Genomic DNA, 17,244 nt, shown 5'->3' with positions numbered 1-17,244 from the left:
CAGGAAGCTTTTCATTTACAAAAGGAATGTGATAAAAGTAGAAGGAGCGCTGTTGGAGAGCACCAGCAGCTGGAGAGCCGTCTCTTATCTTCTTGGTCAGCTGCAAGCAAGTACTGACCGCCATGTGCTTTGAGGCAGGTGGGTAATAGCAAGGTACAGAGCTTGTCTGATGCGTTAGGAGAAGAGGTAGGTGAGGGATGCAGAGTACATGAAAATACAATAGAGATGGTAAGTCAGCAAGATGATTTTTACTGCGATGTGTTAAATGGTTTTGCAGGGACATAAAGTAGACTTGATGAAACCAGGAAGAGGAAGCTTCAGTTGTGGATATGTGAGACAACGAAAACCTGAACCAGGGCTTTACCAAAGAAAAAGGGGCTGGATTTTTAAGGCATTGTGAAGGAAGAATGAATGTAATTTGTGTCGAACAGGTTGTCTCTCCTCTTGCCAGCTGTGCATGTTAAAGAGAATGCTGCTTTTTGCCATTCACAGGTTACTCCTCTTACAAAATTACTGAACATTTCCATGCCTGTCATTATTCAGAAATGGTTACAATTAAGTTAATCTAATTATTTGAGTTCCCTTTGTTTTGGTTCCTCTTATTGTTGAAATTAGTTCCTCTGCTAGAATCTGCAAGCTTTTGCAACTTTTGTTTCACTCGTTATTCCCGATATAGCTGTTATGTCAGCATAAAAGTCCTCCCAGCTTGCATAGTATATTTCTATAGCTCTGTCTTAGGCCATATAAGCTGAAATCCCGTGAGAAGATTTTTGATCAGGAACCTAAAACTTTAAGACTACTCAAACTGCGTTCCTCAATTTTTATCCTCTTGTTTATTTCACTACTAAACACAAAAGCTTACACAACTGTTGAGCTTTCTTAATCAACCCTGATCTAGCTCACACTGCTGTTTGTAGAAATACTTCCTTTCACGTCAGTGAGCTTGATCTGAGTAAAGCTAAAGCCTTGATAATACCAAGCTTATTTAAAGAATCTTAAGGTTTGGCATAATATGAGCAAAGACCAATGCTTCTTGTGAGCTTCAATGGTAATTTTGGTAAGGGACACTCTTTTAAAAAATTAAATAAAAATCAGAATCTCTTATGTTCCTACAGTGAATACCCAGGTTTGCTGGGGATAAAAGTTCTCTCTGGAACCACAAGAAATTGCTTAAACTCTCAACTATAGAATCCCTATTTTTCCATACTGTACAGAAGATGTGTTTTCCAGTACAGCAGATGTTACTCAAGATTTTCCAAGTGTAGTTTTTACAATCTCTCTTCAGCATAAATTGTAGTTGCGTTGGCTTCATCTTTATTATATGTAACATACAATGAAAGAAATAACCCCTCTGGTTTGAAAGCACAAGGGAGGTGACAGGAAGGGCCACACCAGAGGGACACAATTAGCCAGATGAACCAGAAGCATCTGGAGCCAGTTGCTTCTCCTGGAGGACATCAGTGCTAAGAGCAGTCAACACCCGAGTTGTCCTAGGGAAGAAAGGTATGATGCCTTTGGCTTTTGTTTGGGTTTTTGGGTTTTGTTTGGTTTCCTTAATAAGATGAGAAGTCAGCTTTGGCCAGGAATGAACAAAAAGGTATATTTTGTGTTGCTTTTCATTTTCAGACAGAAAGGAAATTCTCCAGGTTGTGCTGATGTTTTTGTTGGTGAAAAGCATAGATGTGGAAACCTGGTGACTATAAGGGAAAAGGGAGTAAGGTGGGGAAGGTACAAGACAACCTTGCTCCTCTTCTTGTTACAGGGCCTGAGGCTGAGGATACAAATTACAGTATTCTGACACTATTCACAAAAATATTCAATAGGACTGATATATGGGGCTGTGGAAGTGGAAGTAACGCATAAGGGCATGGCCTTCATGGTCTGAAGTTTCTCTTTTGTCTTCATGAGACAATACAAGTCTGGGGAAGATGAATAAAGCTGAGACTGTGATTCTGCAGTCACTCTGCACTGACACTAGCACAGGCTGCTGCCAAAGAGACAGACCTACACGTTTTGACAGTAGTCTGCCCTTATATTTCTTCAGGGTAATCAGGGAGTTATGCCCTCAGTTAATTCAGGCTTACTTGTTGATGGAAAAGAGAGTGTTACTCTGGTTTGCAAAGGTAATGCTTTATAACTCCCTAAGTACACAGGTAAAATTTCACTTCTAGGTTTATTTTTTTGCAAAAGCACTAAGGTGTTTGAGGCAATCTTAATCTTACCTGCTACACTCAATTTTTATGTAAATTTGATGGTGAACATCAGTCATCATAAGAGCAAAAAAGTGGGAGGAGAAATTATACCAGCAGGTGCAATTAGCCATGGGAGCCTCTTGCTAATGAGCACTATGACTTGCTGTGCCCACAAGGAGAGCAGTTTGTCCCCTGAGAGGGTGTTCTGGAGCACACCTGGTGCTGGATGTGGTGGTACCACCACCTGCCTCCGTCCCTGCTGTGCTCTGGCATTGGGTCCAGCTGTGTGGCAAGCTCCAGCCTTTCTCCCTTTCTTGGTACTGATGCTCTGTTTGCAGGAGGTAGGGATGAGGAACTTCAGCTCCCTCCACTGCTGCTGGTTCCCAAGATGCTGTCCTGTCGCTGTGCTGACTCTAAAGGTCAAATCTTCATGGGCACGGTGCTGCCCACTCATACAGATTTCAGGAGAAGTACAGAGATGAATTATTAAATAATTAGCAGAAGAGAGGTTCAAATCCAGGGAAACCAACCAATATCACTCCAGATTACTTGTATGTACTCCCCTGCATGAGTTTTTCATCCACTTGTAGGGAATTCAGTAAATTTAAATCAAACTGAAGAAAGTATTTCTTTTCCTGATCCCTGCTGCAGTCAGAATTTTTTATTTCTTGAAATGTAGTCTCTTTCTCCAGTACAGCCAGTTTCCCTCTAATCATCTATGCACCCCACACCTGCCCTTTCTTTTTTCTTGGTAGCGTCCATCCTCTTTGATAGTATTGCCTTGACAGGCTTTTTCAGGCAAATGCCTGAAGTGCTGCCTCCAGCTGTTTTGGGAACAGCCTCTCAACGTACAAAACGTTCAAACAGCGTAAAGGACAGATGAAGGCGCACACACTATTGCTAAGTACCCAAAACATACACAGTCTGGATTGGCTGGGGCTGTGTTTTGTTACTCCTCCTCTTGCCATTCCATTTCATTCATGTCTTTATTTAGGGAGATGCTTTGCTTTCTCGTCTGCCCAACACACTCTTGTATGAGTGCGTGCAGACAGAATGCAGCCCTGTCACTGATGAAAGCCCGTGCCCTGTGCGGACATGAGAAAGGAGTATGGGCAAAACAGAACTAAAACAGTCATGAAACTCGTTCTGAGTGAAAGGCTGAAAGAGCCTGAGGAGTGTTTAATTCTGTGGGGCACTACCTATCCTAATGCAAAACCTTCCTAGCACTTCTCTTTTTCCTGAGAGAGGGACGGAGTTTGAAATAGTGGAACAGTACCATTAGGCACAACACCATAAATGTGAGGTAAATGGGTCACCATGAGGGAGTTCAGGTCACCGGCTTTGAAGTTTGGAAATACAGTACGTAGGAGAACTGTAGGTGCTCAGGTGTTCCCTGTGTGAGGTGGCTGACTTGGTGAGGTTTCAAACAAAAGGGAATGCATCAGTGTTCTGTCTCTTCAGCTCTCCTTCACTACACAAAATAATTGTGCTTTTTCCACCCTACAAAGGAGAATAAAACATTTTTGTCCCCCTTCAAAATTTTCTTTTGTGATGATGCCTGAAGAAGCACTGATAGCAAGCCACATACGACGATGCTGCCTACCTTACTGATCTCTGCTGTCTCTTGTTCTCACTGTCTGTTGACTTGTGTTTTATGAAAGGTGTAAAGCAGAGATTATCTGTGTAAAAAACCCAGCAGAGTACAGCTTTGATCTGTGACCAGCTCTTATTATCAATGTCATTAGTAATAACATGGAGTTCCTTGAGCACATTTTTTTAATGGAATACTGTAGAAGTTGACCCTGTAGAGAAACAAGGCTGACTTGGGGGAGCTGTTAGTGTACAGATAAGGGGCCAAATCTGCTGTGAAACTGCAAGTGAGTGAACAGCTCATGATGAGCAACTGCTTTGCTGTGCGTAGGCAAGTTCCAAGGCAGAATTTGGGCAGATAAGCAATTGTATACAATCAGCACTTGTATAGGCAATAAACAATCTCACTTCTTCACTGACTTGGGGTCTGTGTCTTCATATACCACAGCATACTGTCCCCAGGGGGAATTAGCGTATAATTTTTCCAGTGTCTAAAGAAAGCTGTCACTTGGCTAGTGCACAAATACCATTCCCCTTTTCTTCCTGACTACCTACTCTCATGAAACATGCTGAAAGATAACATACAAGAGACTTTTCCATCTCTGTCAAGTTGAATTGTAGCTGGCCAGAGGTTCAGACTGATGAAGGTGGGAACTGAGAAGTACCAGAACAATGACTTATGTTTTACCTCCAGATCCACTGTTATAAAAATGGGCTGCTTTATTTCCAAGTAAGGAAAAACAAAACTGGGATGATTCCATAGCAAGCAGTGTGCTCACAGAGCAAAAGTAAGGCTGCCTTACTAGGCTGTAACTTTCATGCTGTCCTGGGGTGTGGGACTTCGGTTTTTTTGTTTTGTTTGTGGGGGTTTAGGGTTGGGGGGTTTTGAGTGCTGTGAACATGACTGGAATTTTTTTAGCCCTAGGATATAGGCACCTCTTCAGCTTTCCTGCACAGTGTAATGCATTGCCAGTAATGCATTTTTCTGCTGTCAGAAGGCAATATAGAAAAGCGAACACACACATACAAAGCCTACTCTTCTGTAAGCATGAATTCAAGCCATTTTTGCTTTGCTGCTTCTTGTTGTCAGATCCTTTTCTCTTGAATTCTTGTGCTTCATAAAAAATAATGAAGTATCTATAGCCAAATCTGTGATGAAGATAATCCAAATCACCATCCTTATGTGAAAACCTGCTTCAGTCCATAACAAGTTGCTGTCTTCATATGAGCTTTCTTGGAAGAAAAATCTAGAGGAAATAAAACAGGATCTTGCTGTCTCTACATTTTTCCCAGCTTCTGAGAAATAGTTCCATTAGAAAACAGTCATTTCAGCAATTTAAAGCCTGGCTTTAGAGGATGCTGAAGGATTTGCTTTGCTTCATGAGAATGTGCTTCAGGTTCCTCATGCAGATATGGGAGAAAAAAAGTCACGCTGCCTCATAGTCTGCAATGCTGATTGAGCAAATGTTGGGGAGACAGACCAGCATTTTGTGGTTTCTGGCTGGTTAACTGGCAATGGGGTAACTGATCAAGTAAGTAAATAATGATAGAATTTTTTTATCTTTGTTAGATAGATTTGGGGTTGGTTGGGACTGAATAAGAAACATCTGAGCATAACATTTCCTTAAGTGCATAGCAGCCATTGATATTCCCATTCCGTGCCCTGGGTGAGAGATGTCCCGTTTGTTGTCACTACTGCAGTGCTTCTGTTGACAGAGCAGCTGCAACTCCTGTCCCACTACTGCAGCTGCAGTGCATGCAATGGCAGCAGCCAACAGCAATGGTACATAAATGTGTCCGAAATCATACTGCAGTTTCATTACCTATAAAACTTACCCTATAAAAGGGGGGTAGGGGGGGGAATCACTATTGCTTTCCTTAAATAGATCAAATTTCAGTAATAATCCTGGAATGTCCTTTACCTTTGATTTAATAAATGCAGGAAAGGCCTGGACAGCCACTAAATCAGCTATCCACTGGTAGAAGGAACTTAGTGATGCAGCAGAGATTCAATGCTCTAATTAAAAAGTCTCAAGCTATTAGAATTTTCCATTATGGAAACAGGATGTTTGTTTGCCTCACAATCACAATGTTATCTTGACTCACCTCATATATCACAGACGTGGAAATTAATTTGAGGGAGGAAATTTAGAATGTGTTCTTCTATGCCATTCTATTTTATGAAGGTGGGAAAAAAAGAGCACTGACCCTTTAAAGGTCCTAAAATTGGTTTCCAGTGCTTTTATATTGCATCCCAGTACCTGATATTTTTTTCCCCATCAGAAAAAAAAAATGTATCTGGATTTCTTATCTACTTTAAGGGGCCTAATCCTGTAGGAGGTCTAAAGGGTTTTAAATCTCTATTTACACTACAAATTCTTCCAATTGTCTGAGTGTAGGGCTTTTTACCACTGCCTGTATTTTCTGTGAGCCAACCTATTCCAGGTTGGTTTCCATTTCAAAAGAACCTCTTCCACTTGAAAGCACTGTTTCTTTTGTTCCTTTCTAAATACTTCTTGGAGGTCATATTTTTAAATTATGTAGGCAAATCTCCTCAAAAAGGTAGGTGCTATCAGGAATCAAAGTCATGGAAACAGTATTCTCTGTTAAGTGGTACCTGGGCATGTTACTATTTAATAAGAAGGCAAGAAGGTATTACAGTCCTGAGCATTTAGGAAGTCCTGTTGAGAAGAATGGCAGAACTGAAGAACAGAGAAGCCATTTGAAGATTGTGTTTTCAGCTGCAATCTGCAGTACAGAATTCTCTTGCTGCATCTCTTTATTTCAAGGTCTGTCATAGATATATAAGTAGTGTGTGTGTGTGTCCATATATACATAAATTTGTAAGGTATCGGTCTAGGCAGTAATTGGTACGCGGTGACTTGGCAATAATGAATACTGAGATTCAGTAAATGAGCGTGTAAGAAGGTATTTTCACTCCTTTGTAGGTAAAGCACGCTTTATTAATTAACAGAGAGAGGGCCTTTTGTAAAGAGGAAGGATAAGCCACCCAGGTTAGACGCCTCTCCTGAATTGCCTTTCAGAGGAGCCCTTTTTCCCTGCTGAGAGCCCAGGCTCCCAATTTTGACATTGTGATTCCAAAACTGCAACTCACCGGGATAAACATCTGTATAAACAGACACTTATATGTGTGTAAGCCTGTGTTTCCTGAAGCAGACATTGCTTTTTGTAAAGCTTATTTCACACTTCACTTCACCTGAAACCACCTTTTTCACATCTTCTGTGTGGTGGTTATTCACACACGACGGTTACGGAGCTAGGCTATAGCTGAATGGCACAGCTTGGGCATGGTCCCGTGCTCACTGAATCAAGCGCACATCCAGTCACATCCCAACTTACATCAACCTAGAGAATGTGGGTTTGCAGTTTAGTTTCTGATGTGGGATTTTTGGCAAGTTTATGATTTGAGAATAAATTTGCTAATATTTTTAGTCTGAAATAACTCGATCTACATTTGTAACTTCTCAAAGGAAATAGTAAATATTTTTGTCATTAAATATGGAGATATTGGACTGTTGCTTTTTCCCTGCATCAATTTCTTTTTTATCCTATATGAATTTTCTGTTTGGTAGAAAGAATCTCCACTTGCCTGCCACTGAAGTGTCATGGAGCTCATTACCTCCGATGAGATGAGCAGTGGCATGAAATAATTAAACTTACTCCCTGCTGGCAAGTGGGAAATTTTTCTGCTCCATTCCTTTTGATTTGACCTTTGACTAAACACATTTCTTTTTGCTACATGGATGGTGTTTCATCCCCTGGACGTAGTATGTTGCTTTATCCTGGATGAGGCAGTGACTTCTACAGCATTGTTTTCAAAACTGTGTTTGCAAGAAAGAAAATGTGATCTTTCATATCATTGAATGAAGACAAAATTTTGCCTGTGCAAATCCTTGTTAGATGGCAATAAAATAGGATTTTTCTGCCTATGTGAATTCATTTCCATAATGGAATTTCATTACTAATACTTTTTAGTGAAGTTGTGTTGCTTTCTTTATACCATGTAGTGTTTAATCATGTAAGAATCTAAACCAGAGCTTTCTGGTGGAACCCACCATGTAAAGAGTTCTTGGGAGGCTTCAGAGAGAGTCAGGAGATAACATACTGAAATGAAGAGGAATAATGCTTCTATTATAAGTTTTTTCTTAGTTACCAGTAAAAAAATCTGCAATATTAAAAAAAAAAAAGGGGGGGGGGGGGAGCAAGAACCCAAAGTGAAAATTAAAAAGGCTGCCTGTCAAAGTGAAACGTAGCCTAGTTACACTATGACATGAGTTCGATTTAGTGGTATCCAGTCACTGCCTGTGGATAATTGGCATTTTCCTACAGCAATTTTTCTGTCTTTCATTTTTAGGTTTGTTTTTTTTTTTCATATGCATTCGAATACATATGAATATGGGCACCCTATGGACCGAAATGTGAGAAACACACCGTGGGAACCAACAGCACACACTTAGTCACACCACCCTCATAAAATTGGCCAGCTGGCTTTGATCAGAAAGAAAAACAAGCGGAATATCATTCCTTAGCCTCATAGAGGCTGATCTCTAGGGGCCTTTGGTTCTTTTTCGCTGCTCTGTTTTTGCAGTTAGTTTTATATTAGTAAAAACAGTCTAAGTTTAGTATCTCCCCATCCCTAGGCAAAAAGGTGATTTTCCCTTTCTTGATTTCTCACTCTGACCCTGTTTTCTTTTTCTTGTTTTTCAGTGCAGAAACTTGCCTGCCAGGGATAACAGAGTGGGCTCGGGTCCCTCTGTAGCAGAGAAGGGAGGATTAAACAAGGGTGTCCCTGATCCTGAGGGTGTTACCTCAGCCAGCACTGATGGGAACACTGCCCTGCTTGCGATTCTCCACCCTCAGTTAAAAAAGAATTGTTTGCTGCTCAGATACTGACACCTTTCCCTTCTGGAGAACATATGGAGGTATGTCCCTGAAAATCCCTGAGGAAATTCTTACTTCTAAATGCCAGCTTTGCCTTCTGATGCCAATAAGCATTGTCTTGGGAAGCACGGGGTACCACACAGATCCTACCACACAGAGCTGGTAGCTCCCCACATAGCCCAGAGGCAGTCTGCACAAAGCAAAGCTGCCTGCGTCCTGTATGGGCTGTACTTCCAGTATCACTGACAGGAACGCACCCACCAGCGAAGGGTCACCTCCCCGGCACTGGGAGCCTAAAGGCTGCGGAGCCAGTGCTCCAGGCTGAGTCTCTGGTCTGTTCAGCCCTGCTTACCCAGCCCTGCTTAGACCTTCGGGGGCAGCTGTGGCATCAGGCAGTGGAATCAGGTCTGGTATCAGCGCGCTATGCGGAGCAGGTGAGCTGCTCTGCGCTTGACCCCTGCTCATTCAAGAAGATCTCATTCCAGTTAGGAACAGTAAAATCCATCATCACCAGTTACACCACTTTTTCTTTGCCTTTCTGTCCTGTTGGCTTCGCTGAGCACCAAGCAGCTGAAAATTTACATGCTGACAGGGTCTAGCTTTCACCTACGGCGATACCGCTGTTAGACCACAGTGATAAATGAGGTGTTTTCTCTTGGGGAAGTTAACTTTTGCAGCTAGGCTTTGTTACCAAATTCTTTCTCCATTACTGCACGCCAGGACAAATGCCCTCCTGCTCGTGTTCTCAGACTTCTTGGAAGTATCTTGAGAAAGACTCTGTACACCTCTACGTCAATGTAGATCTGAGAATAGGCAAGAAAACAAGCAAAGACAGAGCTGTGAAAGTTCTGCCTCAATGAAATATGGTACCATCTGCTCAGACTTCCTTAATCAGAGGCTGGGGGTCTTTTTAGAAAAGTTTTCATTTTACTTAAAATAAACCTTAAATAAGCTTAAGATTTCAACCTCTAATAATCCTTAAGACTTCTGCGCATGTTTTACTGCAGAACTGCACGTCTTTTGTCATTTTTCTAAGTAACAAGCCAAAGCATAAGGTCAGTCAGAATATTTTGTGGTCGTTGCTGTAATACTGTTCAGAAAACCAAAAATGCAGCTTGAAACACAAGATGGGTTAGGGCATTTCAGTGGTTGATTCCTGTAGACATTTTCTTGTAATTGCATTATTCCAGCTAGCATACAACTTTACTGCTTAAACAATAAATCCCAATTGACTTCCAAAGTGCTACTGGCATGGGACACAGTTGTTATTCCAATGTTCTTGGCGCAAACATCATTTTTGCACCACCAGGGAATTTAGAAAATTCTTTTATTACTCTTGACCTTCCAAAAACAACATGGGAAGATGACAAACAACAAATACAGCATCTCCCAGATACAAAAGATGATTCCTTAAAATTTGAGCCAATGCCTACTTTTCAGTGAACTGTGGGACACCAAAATGCAGAAGAGTGGAATTTTGAAGAATTTTAATGAGGCTAGTGCTGTCCCAAATGCTGTTTTTCCCCCAGTCATTGTGCCACTGAGTATTGTGGAATTGGGGTTTCTAAATCATTAAAATGTAAAAGAAAACAGAAAATGCTGCTAACTATAGAGGCATTTGTGAAATACTGAGTCAGGATGGACTGCAAGAACCTTTTAAATAAGAAAGCATAGACATTTAAATATCTATGGGTGATGCAAAGAGAACATACCATGCCATTGACCTGTCTGAGCTGCTGCTAAACTTCAGGACTCACTGGCTGAAATATCCAAGCTGGATCTTCAAAACATACTGCTCTCAGTGAAGACCCAGCATGTTTTCTCTCCATTTCTGACTTTCATAGCTATAGAAATTAGAAAAATGCATTACTGAATCTAGAGGAGACTCAAGAAAAGCACCATATGAACCCAAATTTTCACCATTTCTCAAAACTAAATTTAATTTTGAAGCTTGAAGATTAATAGTGGCATTTCTGAGCGATATCTAAATACACTAAAAATCCAAAGTGCATTAATAACATTAAGAAACTGTAAAAGGGGGGAAAGTTTGAGTGAAGCAGTATCGCTAAGACAGTGCTTCTCTCATGGAACTTGTACAATTTTGGGAAACTGCTGACACAGCTGACAAAGTATTAAGCCAGTTTATATCTGATGCGTTCGTTCTGTCAGGACAAATTTTATCAATTGTTACTTTTAAGTACTGATAGTACTGAACTGTATATAAGAGGAGTGGGCATAACTCATAACTATGCTTAGAAATGAAGTGCAAAATCCAACAGCCAGTAATGCAACATTGACTTGAAGGCACATTTTTGTATACAAATAGTTCCGTGCTTTCTAAACATGTGTCCCAAAGCATATTAAAAGGTGTTACATTGAAACTGAAGATGCCTCTTAGGCAATAGAGCTGAGGTAAAGTTAGCTAGAGGTATCTCAGCACAAGAAACTAAAAGAACCTGGTAAACAGGACAGTGCTAACAGAATTCTGAGGAGAGGTAAGGATGAAATGTCCAACTCACTAACCTCGCTCCCTTAAAAAAAGAAACAAAACCCCAACAACAAAAAGACGTTTACTTGCAATCCTGCTACAGCTAGCTATTATTTACAAAAGGATTGTAGAGGTTCTTTTTGTTGTTCTTTGGGTGTTTTTTTTTTAAATTAAAATCACCGTAAATTGAAGATCAATGAGCCTTGCTTCAATATAAAAGGAGTTAGATAAAATGATAATTAAATTTAGCTTTAAATAACATTGTCCTTAGCTAGAGTGGCTTTTTAATGGGAAATAAAAGGCAGCTTAAAAGATCAGGAGTTAAAAATGTAAGAGAAAATAATTTTATGAGGAACACAAAGCACATAATTGACCTCTGACAGATATTCAGTATTCAAAAAAAACTTATTACCTTAATTTACCAAACACTTAAAAGGGATATAAATACTTATGCTTCAGAGTTAAGCCCAATTTCTAATGAATGGAACAAAGAAAAGAAACTTTCACTGTATATACCTGTAATTTCTTCATTGCCCATAAGGTAATTTATTTGGATTTTTCTCTGATACTAACTTCTATCAGGAACAGATTGCTGGGGCAGGTCAAGTTATTCTTCTGCTGTGCAAGTAACTGTGAGGTGAAGTAGATGTAGTGCAAAACCAGAAAAGATGAGAAAGGGAAACAGAAATATTTCCCCTTGGAGAAACTGGTTACAGCACCAGCATATCTTTTAGGAAATCTTTGTATCCCTGCTGTCCTTCTCAGATGCCCTAGTTCAGCTACTGGAAAGAAGGCACATCCCAAGTGACCCGTTAGCAAAGAGAGGAATTGGGAAGAGGAAACACAGAAGAAAACAGTATCCCACAGGCCCTTTTACATTTTTTGTGCTTTGTGCAGGATTCACATCAAAGGGAGTTTTGCTAATTTAAAGATATGTTTCTTGTTTCTATAAAACCTTTTTTGTGACAATGCTAATAATCTTTCCACAGCAAGGAAACGTTTGGGATGGGTTTTAAGCTATGGCAAATGATCCAGTTTTTTCCAGCTCCATTCCAGTAAAGTCGGTCTTCTGAAGTCCCCAAGTGCATGAACAAGATAGATTGTAGTAAACTCTCTAACAGCAGGTTCTCATTTCACTGGAATCACAAGCAATATATTTTTATCCATATATCCAGCAGCAAAAGGCTCTGATATGGTAATTTATACCTCCTTTACTTCCTTTTCTCCTTTTTCCTTTGTATTCATCTCAATGTATTTAAAGCAAGAGGTACACGGCTGTGTACATGCATTCATACTGGAGAGCTGAAAAGCACACGTGCTACACCCACCAGCAAAACCCAGAGACTAGGGCTGGCTTAAGGTATATTCAGGCTGGTCTGTTTTATCAGGAGCAGCAGCTGAGGAGAGAACTGGTCTAGAGAGGACCTGTCAGGCTGCTCTCGACAGGATGGTTTGCCAGATCAGGTTTGCTGTTACCACTGGTTTTTTAATTGCCTACCTGCCTTATAAAAGGCACCCCCCGCAGCTATCATGGACCCCTTGTAGTCAGCTGAATAAGCACAGCTTCTAGTTTTTAATGTGATTCCTTTCATAGCTTTCGATTTTCCTGTCAACTCAGAATTAATATTTTCATAGTACTTTCACATACTGTCTTGCAGGGGTTTGTACCCACTTACTTTTTCAAAAGTTGCTGACTCAAATTAAAATTCTAACAGATCTTTGGTTCCCTGGTACTTAAGTTGCTTTTGAAAACTTTAAACTGTAACTTGTTTCCTTAAAAAAAAAAAAAAAAAAAAAAAAAAGCAAGTTTATATGTGCAATTTTAACAAAAAAAAAAAAGTATCAAAGTTGTACATTTTGACATTCATCCTGCTCAAAGAAGCAGGATTAAAACACAAATAGGCCTAAGGTCTATGTAAGCATTGCAATCAGAATAGGCAACTCTTTGTAATTCAATACTAGCTATGGTGCAGAAAATTTCATCTCAAGTAAGAATGGGAATATTGAAGCAAGTTTTTTAAATTTCTGATACTTCATGTAATACAGAGGCAGCCCTGGAATGCACATCTGAGACTGCATAATCCAGGAATTACCTAAAGAGACAATGGCAGTAAAGAATCTTTAATTCAAAAAGCCAAGTGCTCAAACCACATAAAACCTACTGAGAAAGTGCTACAAAAGATGAAGTGAATCAACTGCTGGCCATGTAATTATCCTCCCAGCAGGCTCATCAAACAATTCCCAGCATGCCCTCCTGCCTCTTCTGGGGATGTTGTGACTAAATCTAACAAAATGATGGCTGCAGTCACCTCCTTTTACAGTCACTTGCAATACAAATTGGATGCAGTGTCAAATCCTTGAAGGAATTGATGGTTCTCATCAGCAGTATTTGACTGTCAGATGCTAACCTTTTGAAGGCAATTGGAAAAAAAACATCCATTTTTTTCCAGATTGAGAAATCCTTAGGGAGGAAGCATGCTGAAATATGCACTTCTGTTATGTTTCTTCTTAGGAGGAAAGGGATTTTTTAATATCATTTTAGGTTATTTTAGGAAAAGGTACTTTGGAAACTTCTCAAGCAAATCACTCCGTTCATTCTTCCTTAGCATAGGCATCATCTTTGTCCTCATTAGGGATAAGCAAGTTGAGCAAAACTAACTTCAGAAGCTGTTTCAAGGCACTTGTCCATCCATTACATCTTTTAATCCTAGTCATAAATATTTATTGTTTTAAGAATTTGCTTCCAAAATCTGAAAGAGAACTCAAAGCTTAATTACTGCAGTTCTTTAATAAGAAAATTATTCTCAGCTTTAACACACCTTGGTGAGACTTGAACTGTTAATATAAATGTTTCTTTCATCTTCTCTGTGACAAACCCAAAAAATTACCTTGAGCCAGAGCTTCACATTTAGTTAGGTCTTTCACAGCCGGTGGCCTTACAGCACAGTTTTGATAACTATATGTGTGTTTTCTGCCTGAGCAGCATAAAACAGTGGCAGCAATTTTAGCAACTTGTAGGTTTTAACTGTAGAAAAAGCTGTAACATCTCCCGGATGAATAACAGTTGCAAGGTGAGGTGTGATTTCTCTGTTTCTTTTTGTACACTATCAGACACAAACATAAAGCAGTCTTCTGACTCCTTTAGGTTGTATGTAGTTGAAAGAAAATATTCAATTGCCCTTGATGAACAGAAGTCTGTTAGCCTCCACTTATAATCAGCAGTATGAGTTCACACAGCTCTAAGTTGGATTTTCTGGATTTGAAAGAGGAACAGCCTTGAAATCCACTGTTACTGTCAGACACGAGCTTTGGAGCACCTCACCTGCATTATCTCAGATACAAGGCTACGTGCCTATCTGTTACTGGGAGAGGAGAGGGCACCACCTAGAATATCTGAGTAAGATCATGATGGTAAAGATGGAAAGCTGATCTATTGTCACAAGGAAGCTGCAAAGCTACACTAGGCATCCGTGAGACCAGGGTAGAACTGGTAGGAGATCCCATTTAGGTTTGGAGGGTTACAGCAAGAAGCTTTAGCCTTATTGTATTATGAGCCTGTCCACCACACTGGAGATTTCTGCTAGTGTTGGATAGGCATCAGAACGCATTTTTCCCTCTACAGATATGGAGCTGAAGCAGCACTTGTGGCATAAGTCAAAATGGTCTTCTTGAAACCAGTTACCTCTGAGAAAAAAAAAACAACGCCTGATTCCTGCTGTGTGCTCTATGTCTTGTCATACTTTTGTGGGGGAGAAAAGTTATGAATCTCCTGATGTTTCTGATTGCTCCACAAATTCGTGTCCTTTAATGTGAGAAAGGACCATTAGCCTCTCTCTGTCCTGACTGTACCTTACATGGACCGTATTATCTCATTACCAGTGCAGCAAGGCATGTAACTTGCAGGTTAGGAATAAGGACAAAATGAGCTGGCCAGGACGAAAGCCCTGGGGTGTTCCTCCTGCTGCATCCCCAGAGGACAGTGGGAGCATGTTTGGTGACTGCCCATCCAGCACTGGCAATAAGCCAGCTCCTCTTCCAGCCCATGGAAGGGGCACTGGCTGCCCTGTTCTGGGTAGTCCTAGGGAGGGAGGGAGCTATGCTTCTAGAAATATTTGCTTGTGAAAAGGTTGTGAAGTGGAAAATGTTACCTTAAAAACCTCTTTAGATCATTGAATCCTCATAAAACAGAACATTTTAGGTTTGTTCTTTTTTTTTTTTTTTTTTTTTTCCTTGACTCTACATGGCTTACAAGCTCAGGACACCTGAAAAATCCAGCTTGCCTTTGGAAAAAGCTGTTTTCACTGGCTACAGTTCAAAACATTAGGCTTATTCAAAACATGACATTTGCATGTCTAAGTGGATAGATCAGTTTCAGTGCGTGAGTTAGAAAGTCTGCTGTCATCTGTCATTGAGTTTATGGAAGTGTATGTTCTTGGAACAGGCTTCTTTCTCTCTTTTTTTTTTTTTTTTTAAGGTCCTTACCCATGAACTTCACTAAGTCAAGTTACAGAATCAATACTGTGATGACACAGTTTAACATGGGTTTTACAGCCCTTAGGCTGGTATGTTGGATAATGAATTATTTGCTCCAGATTTTATTGTAAGATCAAGTTAACAATAGGGTCGTCCAAAATATTTCTCCTTCACGCTACTCTAAGAATTTCAAATATTCTTTCTATACTAACGTGCAAATAGAGTCCAGTCCCTAGCCTTTGCAAAGCTAAACTTCATGTGAGATAACTGGCAATTTCCTGCACCTTCTGGAAGGATTCCTTATCTTCTTCAGTCCTCAAGAGATCTGTTTCCCCTTCATCTGGCCTGCCCTGCCACCATTTCCTGGTCACGTTTGCTCCGTAAGGGTTACTTCTGTCTCCGTTGTCACCTCTCGTTCTGGATCTAACAGAGCCAGCCCTGAGACCAAACTAACTAACTTGAGCATATGACTGCAATGCTTCCCTGATCTCCTGCCTGCAGGAGCACAGGTCCTGTAGGACTTGCCTGCGGGTCATGGTCAGAGCTGGCACAGCTCTGCCACAGTCCCAGGCTTTTTGCTGTCCCCATAAAAGGACATTTTACTATTCCACTGAATTCAGTAGAGTTGCAATCTGGCAACTGTTACTTCTGCTTAGTCCCTGGAAACTTGTGTCTGTTGGTATAGACGTGATGGGTTCAGACTGGACAATTTTTTCCATCAGGATGGCCAGGAGCACAGGCTACGACAGCAATGAAGGGTGTGAGAAGACAAGTTCTCGCTGCCTTCCTTGTGCTCGCAGGGACCCAGCCCCGCTCCATCTCTGCCTGCTGCAGCTGAAGGCAGAGCCAATCCCTCCATCTTCCCAGCCTTACAGTCATCCCCCTCAAGTCCCGAAGGCATTGACCCACTGTTTCATCTGAAAATTCTTACTTTAAGATGTGGTCTGAGAAAAAAGAACATTCCTTTTCTTTGGGGTATATATTTCCCCCTGCATATCTCATTACAGCCTGGTCTCTTCAAACATCAAAAGTGCTTGTGTAAATATATACAACGAGGCTAAGTGATTAGAATAATCTAACGCAAATTTCAAAGACTCTGAGCAGATCTGAGAAATCAACGCTGCCATAAGTTTTATCTCCACAGCATGAATGGAAAGAATATAACTAAAATACCAGTTGTACTTCAAAGAAAAGAAGTGTTGAAATTCTAATAAGAGGACTCCTCTTAGGTGGGGAGGGGAACATGGCAAGCAGGGGTTTACTCTTTTCCCAGCTGTAGATGCGTTTTATTTGCTCATGAAGGCCTTAAAAATGTGATAACGTCTCTGTGAGCAGCGAGGCACTCTTTTCCCTTAACTATTGCCATATACTATTTTCACACATCCTCGTTCATCTCCTGGGCTGGACTCAGACTTCACCAGCAGCTGCTCCCTGGCCCCAGGAAGGGAAGGAGCCTCAGCCACCAGTGGGTGATCCAGAGGCGAGAGTCCCTCGCTGGCAAAAGGAAACAGAAAAGCAAACTTCGGTGCATGGATCAGCTGGAGGTAAGGAAGGGCAGTGGTGGTGAAGATCCTACGGGCCCCCACAAATCTGCTCTCT

The 17,244-nt window shown here is 40.8% G+C and overlaps 1 protein-coding gene across 2 annotated transcripts in view; it reads left to right on the top strand.

The window, feature by feature from the left end:
- The window catches only part of RNF150 (ring finger protein 150), a 222,449-nt gene that overhangs the window by 20,264 nt on the left and 184,941 nt on the right, over nucleotides 1-17,244 (top strand). For both annotated transcript variants that reach the window (XM_080403070.1, XM_080403069.1), the window contains exons 2-4: nucleotides 4-1,503; nucleotides 8,511-8,725; nucleotides 17,057-17,189. The gene's annotated coding sequence lies outside the window, so the exon portion shown is untranslated. The remainder of the gene's footprint in view (nucleotides 1-3; nucleotides 1,504-8,510; nucleotides 8,726-17,056; nucleotides 17,190-17,244) is intronic.

The sequence above is a fragment of the Falco punctatus genome (genome assembly GCF_963210335.1).
Source record: "Falco punctatus genome assembly, chromosome: 1".
NCBI lineage: Eukaryota > Metazoa > Chordata > Aves > Falconiformes > Falconidae > Falco > Falco punctatus.
The sequence above is the reverse complement of the archived record's forward strand: the minus strand, read 5'-3'. Positions and strand labels throughout refer to the sequence as shown.